Here is a 12,500-nt window from a genome sequence, read left to right as displayed (position 1 = left end):
AAGGCCGCAATGTGCGTTCAAAGAATCAGTGCTCAGTGTGTCCTGCAATTCACACCAAGTCTCGCAGCTGGCTGCGTTCTTCATCGACCCGAGAACCGAGTGATCCACCGCTTAGAGTCGTGAAAAAGTGTTTGTTCAATTCCGTACAGTCAAAACCAAACGTTTCTGGCACTCGGCCAAACAGTGGCCAAGAAGGGCGCTTTTCAGCGCACGCTTGGACTCCAAAACTCTGCCGCGCCTTTTTCGGCTGCCGCAAATCGAGCAAACGGTGTGTTTCGGACGGCGTTTCGCTTCCGCTACTTGCGAGTGCTTTCGTGGTCCACCCCTCTATAAATACTCGGGAGGCGTCGAAGCCGGTTCTCCAAGCCGGACCCGTAGGTATCGTTGTGTGCTCGCTCTCATTGGCCCGCCTAACCAGAAAATGCCTGCGGTACACCCATTTGGATAAGAGTGCACGCAGATGCGGGCCTCGACGGCTACACATTTCCTCGGGCGGCCGCCTCCCGGCCTCCGTGGAGCGCGGGATGCACGGTCCCATCGACAAGCCTCTCCCGTTTTTACCGTGGCGTCGCGGTTCACCACGGCGGGCGGGTCGGTCTCCTCCGCATAAAAAGGGGGACCCCCGCTTTTTGTTCCACGAAATCGCACAAGCTTTTTTCGCATCCACGGTTTGCCACCGCACACCAAAATGCCGATCCGGCTGCCTACTTTAGCCAACAGGTGGAGCCAGGCGCGCCGTACTTGCGCGGCACTTCCCACGTCCACCGAAGTCGGTGCCAAGGACCACTTTCGGCGCCGGAGCCGCGTACGAGCCTACTCGAGGCGGAAGAACGAAGCCAGCAAGGGCCTGGCCGCAAGTGCGTTCAATTGTCGGGACGTCCAAGTCCCTCGTTCTTCCGTGCTTCCTCTTTCGGCAAGTCGTTGCGGCACCTTCCCAAAGCGCGCAGACCCGCTAATCGCGACGAGCGCGACGTGGCCGTGCCGCCTTTCCCTCGGCAGCAAGCAAAACGCCTGGCAACGTCGACGCTCCCCTAACCGCGATCTCGCACCGTGTTTCGTGTGGCGAATTCAAAAGCCGGCCGGCGCTGCTGCAACCATTACGGTCGGTACGCATACGCCGCGGAGGGCGGGACGGTCATCGGAGCGTGCGGTTCCTCCATCGAGTACTGCGCACCTCGGCCGTCGCATCGCCGTGCCATGACCGGCCGCGCGTCAACGCGAACCGGTGCCAGCGAGATCCCTCGCCTGCAAGAACCGACCGGCAGCCTCCGTCACCCGAGGACGCGGAGGCGCTTGCCGCGGACGGCGGGACGGTATGCACTGGTGCACAGCGGACCCGTCACATCGCCAGTTCCTTGACCGACCGCCGACGCTTGTGCCGTTCCTCTCGTACTTGGCAGTCGCCGCGCGATTGTCGGGTCTCGTTCTTGCACGCTCGAACGGTCGGGAGGGCACTCGGCTGGCGTTTCGGGAACGCGCAGCCTCGCCTTCTACCGACGTAACCACGACTCGCCGTTCGCGCTCCGCCGCTCCTGTTTACAGTACTAGGCGGTCCCGCAGCGGTCGGGTCGCGCATTTCGAGCGCTTCGAGCCACGGTGCAGTGGCGGGTCGAAAGCCGACCTATGAGTGCGTTGCGCCGTTTGTACCCGCGTCCGCCACCTGGCCGACCGTCCAAGGTCGCGGTGTTGGCGTCCGCTGGGCGCAACAATTTGTCACGGGGTGCCGCTCCACATTCAGGCAGCCCCGTGGGGAAAAGCCGACCCCGCGTCCAAACGGGGTCAGCGGCAGAAAGTGTCGGGCGCAGACGCAGCTGAGGCGCTCACCCTTCACAATCCGTTAATGATCCTTCCGCAGGTTCACCTACGGAAACCTTGTTACGACTTTTACTTCCTCTAAATGATCAAGTTTGGTCATCTTTCCAACAGACCGGCGCAACCGAAAGGCCGCGCCGGACATCGGTCCGAAGACCTCACTAAATCATTCAATCGGTAGTAGCGACGGGCGGTGTGTACAAAGGGCAGGGACGTAATCAACGCGAGCTTATGACTCGCGCTTACTGGGAATTCCTCGTTCAAGGGGAACAATTGCAAGCCCCTATCCCAATCACGAAAGAAGTTCCACGGGTTACCCAGTCTTTTCAGACAGGGATAAAGACACGCTGCTTCCTTCAGTGTAGCGCGCGTGCGGCCCCGGACATCTAAGGGCATCACAGACCTGTTATTGCTCTGTTTCGTGCGGCTAGGAGCCGCTTGTCCCTCTAAGAAGGTTGTAAGGTGCTGGGAACCCCGCACCTATTTAATAGGCTAGAGTCTCGTTCGTTATCGGAATTAACCAGACAAATCGCTCCACCAACTAAGAACGGCCATGCACCACCATCCACCGAATCAAGAAAGAGCTCTCAATCTGTCAATCCTCCCAGTGTCCGGGCCGGGTAAGTTTTCCCGTGTTGAGTCAAATTAAGCCGCAGGCTCCACTCCTGGTGGTGCCCTTCCGTCAATTCCTTTAAGTTTCAGCTTTGCAACCATACTTCCCCCGGAACCCAAATACTTTGGTTTCCCGGAAGCTGCCCGCCGAGTCATTTGAGTAACTCAGGCGGATCGCTGGTTGGCATCGTTTATGGTCAGAACTAGGGCGGTATCTGATCGCCTTCGAACCTCTGACTTTCGTTCTTGATCAATGAAAACATTCTTGGCAAATGCTTTCGCAGTAGTTCGTCTTGCGACGGTCCAAGAATTTCACCTCTAGCGCCGCAATACGAATGCCCCCGTCCGTCCCTCTTAATCATTACCTCGTATTCCAAAAACCAACAGAACAGAAACGAGGTCTTGTTCTATTATTCCATGCAAGTTTATTCAGGCGACTCGCCTGCGTTGAGCACTCTAATTTTTTCAAAGTAAAAGCACCGGCCATCTCGAGGCACACAATGAAGTGCACCAAGAAAGAACCGGCATGATGTTCAGTCCGAGCCGTCGCATCGGGTAGATGCACTACTCGTCTGGAACTGAGATCCAACTACGAGCTTTTTAACCGCAGCAGCTTTAGTATACGCTATTGGAGCTGGAATTACCGCGGCTGCTGGCACCAGACTTGCCCTCCAATTGATCCTCGTTAAAGGATTTAGAGTGTACTCATTTCAATTACGGGGCCTCAAAAGAGTCCCGTATTGTTATTTTTCGTCACTACCTCCCCGTGCCGGGAGTGGGTAATTTGCGCGCCTGCTGCCTTCCTTGGATGTGGTAGCCGTTTCTCAGGCTCCCTCTCCGGAATCGAACCCTGATTCTCCGTTACCCGTAACAACCATGGTAAGCAAGTAACCTACCATCGAAAGTTGATAAGGCAGACACTTGAAAGAAACGTCGCCGGCTCGTGGCCATGCGATCAGCACAAAGTTATCCAGAGTCACCACACAATACGGGCCGAAACCCGATCGATCTTGGTCTAATAAAAGCACCCGTTACCCAAAGGGCTCCAGGCTCACTGCATGTATTAGCTCTAGAATTGCCACAGTTATCCAAGTAGGAAGAAACGATCTAAGGAACCATAACTGATTTAATGAGCCATTCGCGGTTTCGCCTTATTTCGGCATGTACTTAGACATGCATGGCTTAATCTTTGAGACAAGCATATGATTACTGGCAGGATCAACCAGGTAATCGTTCGACTGCGCGTCCGTCCTCGCCCTCGGCGGGCCGGACGCAGTCTGTGTGCGGCGGAGGCCACCTTCAGGCGCCCCAACACGCTTATTTTGCACTCCGAGATGACGGCGTTCGAGCTCGCTACGGCACAACCTTCCCGAAAGACGAGTGGGAGCCGTGCGGCAAGAAGCACGTTCATGCTCGCTCTTTTTCGTTGCATCGACTCGGTCGCGCCGTGCGGGTTGCCCAAGCCCGCTGCACTGTCGGTGGACCGGCCGGAACTAGCAACGGAGCCGAGACTGCAAAGCCGCCAGACGACGGGTCACGCCCGCGTCTTCGGCGCTTTCGCATCTGAATCGCCCGAGGACGACACGGAACACACCTCGATATCGTGGTAAAACGGCACCGTCCGACAACCAGCCCCTAACGCATCAAGCGGATGAGGCTGCAGACGACTGCCGTGGATTCCCCTGGAGCAGACCCGAGGACACGCTTGACGAGGCCGAAGCCCGCCGCATATCAGACACCCGGTCGCTTTCGCGTACGCCGCTCACGAGAACCCCCACATAATAGCAGCGATAAGTACCCAGACCTCCTTGGGCCCTAATACGAGCGTACTCGAGAAAATTTCACCGCGGGTGTGCCCCGAAACGTGTGGCATGTTGAGCGTGCCACAAGTCTACGTCGCTCTCAAACCCGCCGAGGTCGTAGAATTTGCGACCCTACTCACGAAATTCCCACCGAGGATACGGCCGCAAACGTACCGCACCTTGGGTAGGCCACGAGTTTGTGCAACACTACGCTGACGGCACAGCACCGAGGTCGTGCGCGCACGCACGGGAAAATTCCGCCGCGGTTTCTGCCGAAAACGTGAGGCACCACGACTCTCCGCAAGTTCGCGTCGACTGCGAAAGACCGAAGTCGTGAACGACGTGTCCGCTACTCGCCGCCGACACGCTGGACACCAAACGTACAACGACTCGACGGCGTCGTAGAGGCCCACGACACGGTTTTCCTTAACGACGTCTCGGCGTGGCACCGACAGGTTAGAACGGCCGACCAACGTTCCCTGTCCGCCGTTCGGCTCAGTCGAAGGGCTCGGCGACTTCGGCAACGCTGCGAAGCCGCACGGTGACGCACGCCATGTCCCCATTTTTTTTTTTCTTTCTGCGTCTGCCGGGGTGCCCCTATAATAGCAGCGATAAGCACCCAGACCGCCGTGGGTCGCTCGCCCCGGCTGACGTGGTTTTTCGTACTCCTGCGGCGGTCGCCGTCAAGCACGTCCAAATACGCTACTTTCGTGGGCGCATTCACGCTCTTTCGCTTCGCCGGAGTGCCAGCACTCACTCTGCCAAAAACGGCGAACATCCGAGCGGCGGTTCCCACTTTTGCGTCGGCGTCGCAAACCCCGCCCCGGCAGACGAGGTTTGCCGTACTCGTGCGACGGTGGCCGGCGGGCACGTCGAAAGACGCCGATATCGTGCGCGAATTGGCGCACCTTGGCTTCACCGGAGTGCCGCCACTGACTCCTCCAAAAACGGCGAAGATCCGAGCGGCGCTTCCCACTTTCGCATCGGCGTCCCGAACTCCGCCCCGGCTGACGCGGTTTACCGTACTCGTGCGACGGTCGCCGGCGAGCACGTGGAAAGACGCCGATATCGTGCCCGAATCGGCTCCGTTCGGCTTCGCCGGAGTGCCAGCACTGGCTCGGCGAAAGACGACGAACATCCGAGCGACGGTTCTCACTATTGCGTACGCGTCGCAAACCCCGCCCCGGCAGACGCACTTTGCCGTACTCGTGCGACGGTCGCCGGCGAGCACGTAGAAAGACGCCGATATCGTGCCGGAATCGGCCCCGTTTGGCTTCGCCGGAGTGCCAGCACTCACTCGGCCACAAACGGCGAACATCCGAGCGGCGGTTCCCACTTAGCCGTCGGCGTCCCGAACTCCGCCCCGGCAGACGCGGTTGCCGAGCTCGTGCGACTAGCGACCGCGAAGCCGTCTCGCGACGCCGCTTTCGTGCGCGGCTCCCACTGCGACCTGGGTCACCCGAGGTCGACGAGCAAAAAAGAATGTCGAAAAAAATTTTTTTTTTTTTTTGCGTCTGCCGGGGTGCCCCTATAATAGCAGCGATAAGCACCCAGACCGCCATGGGTCGCTCGCCCCGGCTGACGTGGTTTTTCGTTTTCCTGCGGTGGTCGTCGTCAAGCACGTCCAAACACGCCACTTTCGTGGGCGCATTCGCGCTCTTTCGCTTCGCCGGAGTGCCAGCACTCACTCTGCCAAAAACGGCGAACATCCGAGCGGCGGTTCCCACTTTTGCGTCGGCGTCGCAAACCCCGCCCCGGCAGACGAGGTTTGCCGTACTCGTGCGACGGTGGCCGGCGGGCACGTCGAAAGACGCCGATATCGTGCGCGAATTGGCGCACCTTGGCTTCACCGGAGTGCCGCCACTGACTCCTCCAAAAACGGCGAAGATCCGAGCGGCGCTTCCCACTTTCGCATCGGCGTCCCGAACTCCGCCCCGGCTGACGCGGTTTACCGTACTCGTGCGACGGTCGCCGGCGAGCACGTGGAAAGACGCCGATATCGTGCCCGAATCGGCTCCGTTCGGCTTCGCCGGATTGCCAGCACTGGCTCGGCGAAAGACGACGAACATCCGAGCGACGGTTCTCACTATTGCGTACGCGTCGCAAACCCCGCCCCGGCAGACGCACTTTGCCGTACTCGTGCGACGGTCGCCGGCGAGCACGTAGAAAGACGCCGATATCGTGCCGGAATCGGCCCCGTTTGGCTTCGCCGGAGTGCCAGCACTCACTCGGCCACAAACGGCGAACATCCGAGCGGCGGTTCCCACTTAGCCGTCGGCGTCCCGAACTCCGCCCCGGCAGACGCGGTTGCCGAGCTCGTGCGACTAGCGACCGCGAAGCCGTCTCGCGACGCCGCTTTCGTGCGCGGCTCCCACTGCGACCTGGGTCACCCGAGGTCGACGAGCAAAAAAGAATGTCGAAAAAAATTTTTTTTTTTTTTTTGCGTCTGCCGGGGTGCCCCTATAATAGCAGCGATAAGCACCCAGACCGCCATGGGTCGCTCGCCCCGGCTGACGTGGTTTTTCGTTTTCCTGCGGTGGTCGTCGTCAAGCACGTCCAAACACGCCACTTTCGTGGGCGCATTCGCGCTCTTTCGCTTCGCCGGAGTGCCAGCACTCACTCTGCCAAAAACGGCGAACATCCTAGTGGCGGTTCCCACTTTTGCGTCGGCGTCGCCAACCCCGCCCCGGCATACGCGGTTTGCCGTACTCGTGCGGCGGTGGCCGGCGGGCACGTCGAAAGACACCGATATCGTGCGCGAGTCGATGCTTCTTGGTCTCGCAGGAGGGCCGCCACTCACTCCTGCAAAAACGGCGAAGATCCGAGCGGCGCTTCCCACTTTTTCGTCGGCGTCGCAAACCTCGCCCCGGCAGACGCGCTTTGCCGTACTCGTGCGACGGTCGCCGGCGAGCACGTCGAAATACGCCGATATCGTGCCCGAATCGGCCCCGTTTCGCTTCGCCGGAGTGCCAGCACTCGCTCGGCCAAAGACGACGAACATCCGAGCGACGGTTCCCACTATTGCGTACGCGTCGCGAACCCCGCCCCGGCAGACGCGGTTTGCCGTACTCGTGCGGCGGTGGCCGGCGGGCACGTCGAAAGACGCCGATATCGTGCACGAATTGGCGCTCCTTGGCTTCACCGGAGTGCCAGCACTCACTCGGCCAAAAACGGCGAACATCCGAGCAGCGGTACCCACTTAGCCGTCGGCATCCCGAACTCCGCGCCGGCTGACGCGGTTGCCGAGCTCGTGCGACTAGCGACCGCGAACGCGTCTCGCGACGCCGCTTTCGTGCGCGGCTCCCATTGCGACCTGGGTTACCCGAGCTCGACCAGCAAAAAAGAAGGTCGAAAATTTTTTTTTTTTTTTCTGCGTCTGCCGGGGTGCCCCTATAATAGCAGCGATAAGCACCCAGACCGCCGTGTGTCGCTCGCCCCGGCTGACGTGGTTTTTCGTACTCCTGCAGCGGTCGCCGTCACGCACGTCCAAATACGCCACTTTCGTGGGCGCATTCGCGCTCTTTCGCGTCGCCGGAGTGCCAGCACTCACTCTGCCAAAAACGGCCAACATCCGAGCGGCGGTTCCCACTTTTGCGTCGGCGTCGTAAACCCCGCCCCGGCAGACGCGGTTTGCCCTACTCGTGCGACGGTCGCCGGCGAGCGCGTCGAAAGACGCCGATATCGTGCGCTAATTGGCGCTCCTTGGCTTCTCCGGAGTGCCGCCACTCACTCCTCCAAAAACGGCGAAGATCCGAGCGGCGTTCTCCACTTTCGCATCGGCGTCCCGAACTCCGCCCGGGCTGACGCGGTTTACCGTACTCGTGCGACGGTCGCCGGCGGGCACGTCGAAAGACGCCGATATCGTGCCGTAATCGGCCCCGTTTGGCTTCGCCCGTGTGCCAGCACTCACTCGGCCAAAAACGGCGAACATCCGAGCAGCGTTTCCCACTTTCGCATCGGCGTCCCGAAGCCCGCCCCGGCAGACGCGGTTTGCCCTACTCGAGCGACGGTCGCCGGCGATCACGTCGAAAGGCGCCGAATTCGTGCACGAATCGATGCTTCTTGGTCTCGCAGGAGGGCCGCCACTCACTCCTGCAAAAACGGCGAAGATCCGAGTTGCGCTTCCCACTTTTTCGTCGGCGTCCCGAACTACGCCCCGGCTGACGCGGTTTACCGTACTCGTGCGACGGTCGCCGGCGGGCACTTCAAAATACGCCGATTTCGTGGGCGCATTCACGCTGTTTCGCTTCCCCGGAGTGCCAACACTCACTCTGCCGAAAGCGGCGATCATCCGAGCGGCGGTTCCCACTTTTGCGTCGGCTTCGCAAACGGCGCCCCGGCAGACGCGCTCGTGCGACGTACTCGTGCGACGGTCGCCGGCGAGCACGTCGAAAGACGCCGATATCGTGCTCGAATCGACCCCGTTTCGCTTCGCCGGAGTGCTGCCAGTCACGGCGCAGAAAACGGCGAACAAGTGTTTTTTTTTTTTTTTTTTCCTAGAATTTGTGTTATAGAAGGCACATTTGATATCGGACGATAATTTTCAACTTTATCACGCGCACCGATTTTCGTGTAGAGGTTTGCAAGTTTATGGGAATTTCTCCACTTGGAATAATGCGATTTAGTAGTACTACGAGAACTTCATGGATGTACTCAAGGGTACGGGGCAAGTCAGTTACGTCAACACCTGCAGATTTTTTACACTTCAAACTGAAAATTGTTGGTTGTGAGTCCTCGTGTGATATTAAAGGCCGATTCGCTAACACATAGAACAAAGAAAGAAAGGAAGAAAAAACGCCCGCGCTCGCTCAAGAAACCTGGGTTCGCAACAAGTGGCAACAACAAGCAACCGAGCGAGTGCGCCAAAACCCGTGGCGGCCGAACAAACGCGAAGTCCCAACCGCGTCAGCCGGGGCGGCACGGGACAGGAAAAATCACTTCAGCCGGGGCGGCGGGGCACCGAATAAACCTCGTCACCTCGTCGCAGGATAAAAGAGGAAACAAAAAGTCTAAACAGCGTCTGCTGGAGCGAATGCGTAATAAAACAACAACAACAACAAAAAAAAAAAACACCCGCGCTCAAGAAGTCTGCAATCACCACAAAAGGCGACTGTGACCGAGCAGCGTCAGCCGGGGCCGTGCGGAAACGGAAAAACCGCGACTACCGGGGCGTCGAGGCACCGAAAAATCCACTTCAGCCGCGGCGAAAAAAAAAAACAAAAAGAAAGACGGAGGGGGGGGGGGGGGAACCACGTCTGCCGGGGCGAAGGAAAAAAAAAAACGCGTCTGCCGGGGCGAGCCCGGGTGCGGCACCACCGGGAAAACTGTGGCAAACAGACATGGCGATCGAGTGAGTGGGCCGCCAGCCAGGCTCAGCCAAAAAGTGCAAAGTCCGAACTGCGTCAGCCGGGGCGGCAAAAACCACGTCAGCCGGGGCGGCGCAAAAAACCGCGTCTGCCGGGGCGGCACGAAACCGCGTCAGCCGGGGCGGCGCGAAAACTGCGTCAGCCGGGGCGAAAGAAAAAAAAAAAAAAACGCGTCTGCCGGGGCGAGCCCGGGTGCGGCACCACCGGGAAAACTGTGGCAAACAGACATGGCGATCGAGTGAGTGGGCCGCCAGCCAGGCACAGCCGAAAAGTGCAAAGTCCGAACCGTGTCAGCCGGGGCGGCAAAAAACCGCGTCAGCCGGGGCGGCGCAAAAAACCGCGTCTGCCGGGGCGGCACGAAACCGCGTCAGCCGGGGCGGCGCGAAAACTGCGTCAGCCGGGGCGAGCCCGGGTGCGGCACCACCGGGAAAACTGTGGCAAACAGACATGGCGATCGAGTGAGTGGGCCGCCAGCCAGGCTCAGCCAAAAAGTGCCAAGTCCGAACTGCGTCAGCCGGGGCGGCAAAAAACCGCGTCAGCCGGGGCGGCGCAAAAAACCGCGTCTGCCGGGGCGGCGCGAAAACCGCGTCTGCCGGGGCGGCGCGAAAACTGCGTCAGCCGGGGCGAAAGAAAAAAAAAAACGCGTCTGCCGGGGCGAGCCCGGGTGCGGCACCACCGGGAAAACTGTGGCAAACAGACATGGCGATCGAGTGAGTGGGCCGCCAGCAAGGCTCAGCCAAAAAGTGCTAAGTCCGAACTGCGTCAGCTGGGGCGGCAAAAAACCGCGTCTGCCGGGGCGGCACGAAACCGCGTCAGCCGGGGCGGCGCGAAAACCGCGTCTGCCGGGGCGGCACGAAACCGCGTCAGCCGGGGCAGCGCGAAAACTGCGTCAGCCGGGGCGAGCCCGGGTGCGGCACCACCGGGAAAACTGTGGCAAACAGACATGGCGATCGAGTGAGTGGGCCGCCAGCCAGGCACAGCCGAAAAGTGCTAAGTCCGAACTGCGTCAGCCGGGGCGGCAAAAACCGCGTCAGCCGGGGCGGCGCGAAAACCGCGTCTGCCGGGGCGGCACGAAACCGCGTCAGCCGGGGCGGCGCGAAAACTGCGTCAGCCGGGGCGAGCCCGGGTGCGGCACCACCGGGAAAACTGTGGCTAACAGACATGGCGATCGAGTGAGTGGGCCACCAGCCAGGCTCAGCCAAAAAGTGCTAAGTCCGAACTGCGTCAGCCGGGGCGGCAAAAACCGCGTCAGCCGGGGCGGCGCAAAAAACCGCGTCTGCCGGGGCGGCACGAAACCGCGTCAGCCGGGGCGGCGCGAAAACTGCGTCAGCCGGGGCGAAAGAAAAAAAAAAAACGCGTCTGCCGGGGCGAGCCCGGGTGCGGCACCACCGGGAAAACTGTGGCAAACAGACATGGCGATCGAGTGAGTGGGCCGCCAGCCAGGCACAGCCGAAAAGTGCCAAGTCCGAACTGCGTCAGCCGGGGCGGCAAAAAACCGCGTCAGCCGGGGCGGCGCAAAAAACCGCGTCTGCCGGGGCGGCACGAAACCGCGTCAGCCGGGGCGGCGCGAAAACTGCGTCAGCCGGGGCGAGCCCGGGTGCGGCACCACCGGGAAAACTGTGGCAAACAGACATGGCGATCGAGTGAGTGGGCCGCCAGCCAGGCTCAGCCAAAAAGTGCCAAGTCCGAACTGCGTCAGCCGGGGCGGCGCAAAAAACCGCGTCTGCCGGGGCGGCGCGAAAACCGCGTCTGCCGGGGCGGCGCGAAAACTGCGTCAGCCGGGGCGAAAGAAAAAAAAAACGCGTCTGCCGGGGCGAGCCCGGGTGCGGCACCACCGGGAAAACTGTGGCAAACAGACATGGCGATCGAGTGAGTGGGCCGCCAGCAAGGCTCAGCCAAAAAGTGCCAAGTCCGAACTGCGTCAGCCGGGGCGGCAAAAAACCGCGTCTGCCGGGGCGGCACGAAACCGCGTCAGCCGGGGCGGCGCGAAAACCGCGTCTGCCGGGGCGGCACGAAACCGCGTCAGCCGGGGCGAGCCCGGGTGCGGCACCACCGGGAAAACTGTGGCAAACAGACATGGCGATCGAGTGAGTGGGCCGCCAGCCAGGCACAGCCGAAAAGTGCTAAGTCCGAACTGCGTCAGCCGGGGCGGCAAAAACCGCGTCAGCCGGGGCGGCGCAAAAACCGCGTCTGCCGGGGCGAATGCAAAAAAAACAAAGAAAAAAGCCCGCGCTTAATCAAAAGAAAACAAAGAAAAAAGCTTGCGCTTAATCAAAAGAAAACAAACAAAAAAAGTTCGCGCTTAAGCCTGGCGGTGGAACCACCGGGGCAAACAGACCTGGCGATCGAGTGAGTGGGCCGCCAGCCGGGGTGAGCCAAAAAGTGCAAAGTCGGAACCGCGTCAGCCGGGGCGGCGCGAAAACCGCGTCAGCCGGGGCGGCGCAAAAACTGCGTCAGCCGGGGCGGCACGGAAAAACGAAAACCGCGTCAGCCGGGGCGGCACGGAAAAACGAAAACCACGTCAGCCGGGGCGACATCAAAATGAGGAAAAAAAAAAAAAACTGCCTTAGGACACCTGCGTACACTTTCATGCGTTTGGGCATATCTCTCTGTAACACGCGCGCCCCTCGTTACGCGCGGCACTCTGTTTTCTCCGACACCCATATTTCGGCGGCGTGTGGCACGCGCGCCCGTCCCTACGCACGGCACACCGCAGTGCTTTCTCGATATTTTTCTTTTCCTCCAACACCGTCATCTATAGGCTTTTAGTGACCTGTTGCTCGTGGCAAAAGTTCGCTAGCTCTGACACCTCTTGCATGCGCACCGTTTTTGCGCACGGTGCTATGCCGCAAAGCACGGCAGTCGCATGCGTTTCTCTCAGGCACCTCTTTTTTGACACAACGCTGTG

The 12,500-nt window shown here is 60.4% G+C and overlaps 2 non-coding genes across 2 annotated transcripts in view; both read right to left on the bottom strand.

The window, feature by feature from the left end:
* LOC142790913 (5.8S ribosomal RNA) overlaps positions 1 to 119 on the bottom strand; it is a 153-nt gene extending 34 nt beyond the window's left edge. The window contains exon 1 of the ribosomal RNA XR_012889850.1: positions 1 to 119. This exon is cut by the window's left edge and continues 34 nt beyond it. This is a non-coding gene — a ribosomal RNA (5.8S ribosomal RNA).
* Positions 120 to 1,838: 1,719 nt separating this feature from the next.
* On the bottom strand, positions 1,839 to 3,653 carry LOC142790939 (small subunit ribosomal RNA). Its single transcript, XR_012889876.1, has one exon. It is a non-coding gene; the product is annotated as a small subunit ribosomal RNA (ribosomal RNA).
* Positions 3,654 to 12,500: the final 8,847 nt, after the last annotated feature.

The sequence above is a fragment of the Rhipicephalus microplus genome, unplaced genomic scaffold, assembly GCF_043290135.1.
Source record: "Rhipicephalus microplus isolate Deutch F79 unplaced genomic scaffold, USDA_Rmic scaffold_134, whole genome shotgun sequence".
In the NCBI taxonomy this organism is placed as follows: domain Eukaryota; kingdom Metazoa; phylum Arthropoda; class Arachnida; order Ixodida; family Ixodidae; genus Rhipicephalus; species Rhipicephalus microplus.
The sequence above is the reverse complement of the archived record's forward strand: the minus strand, read 5'-3'. Positions and strand labels throughout refer to the sequence as shown.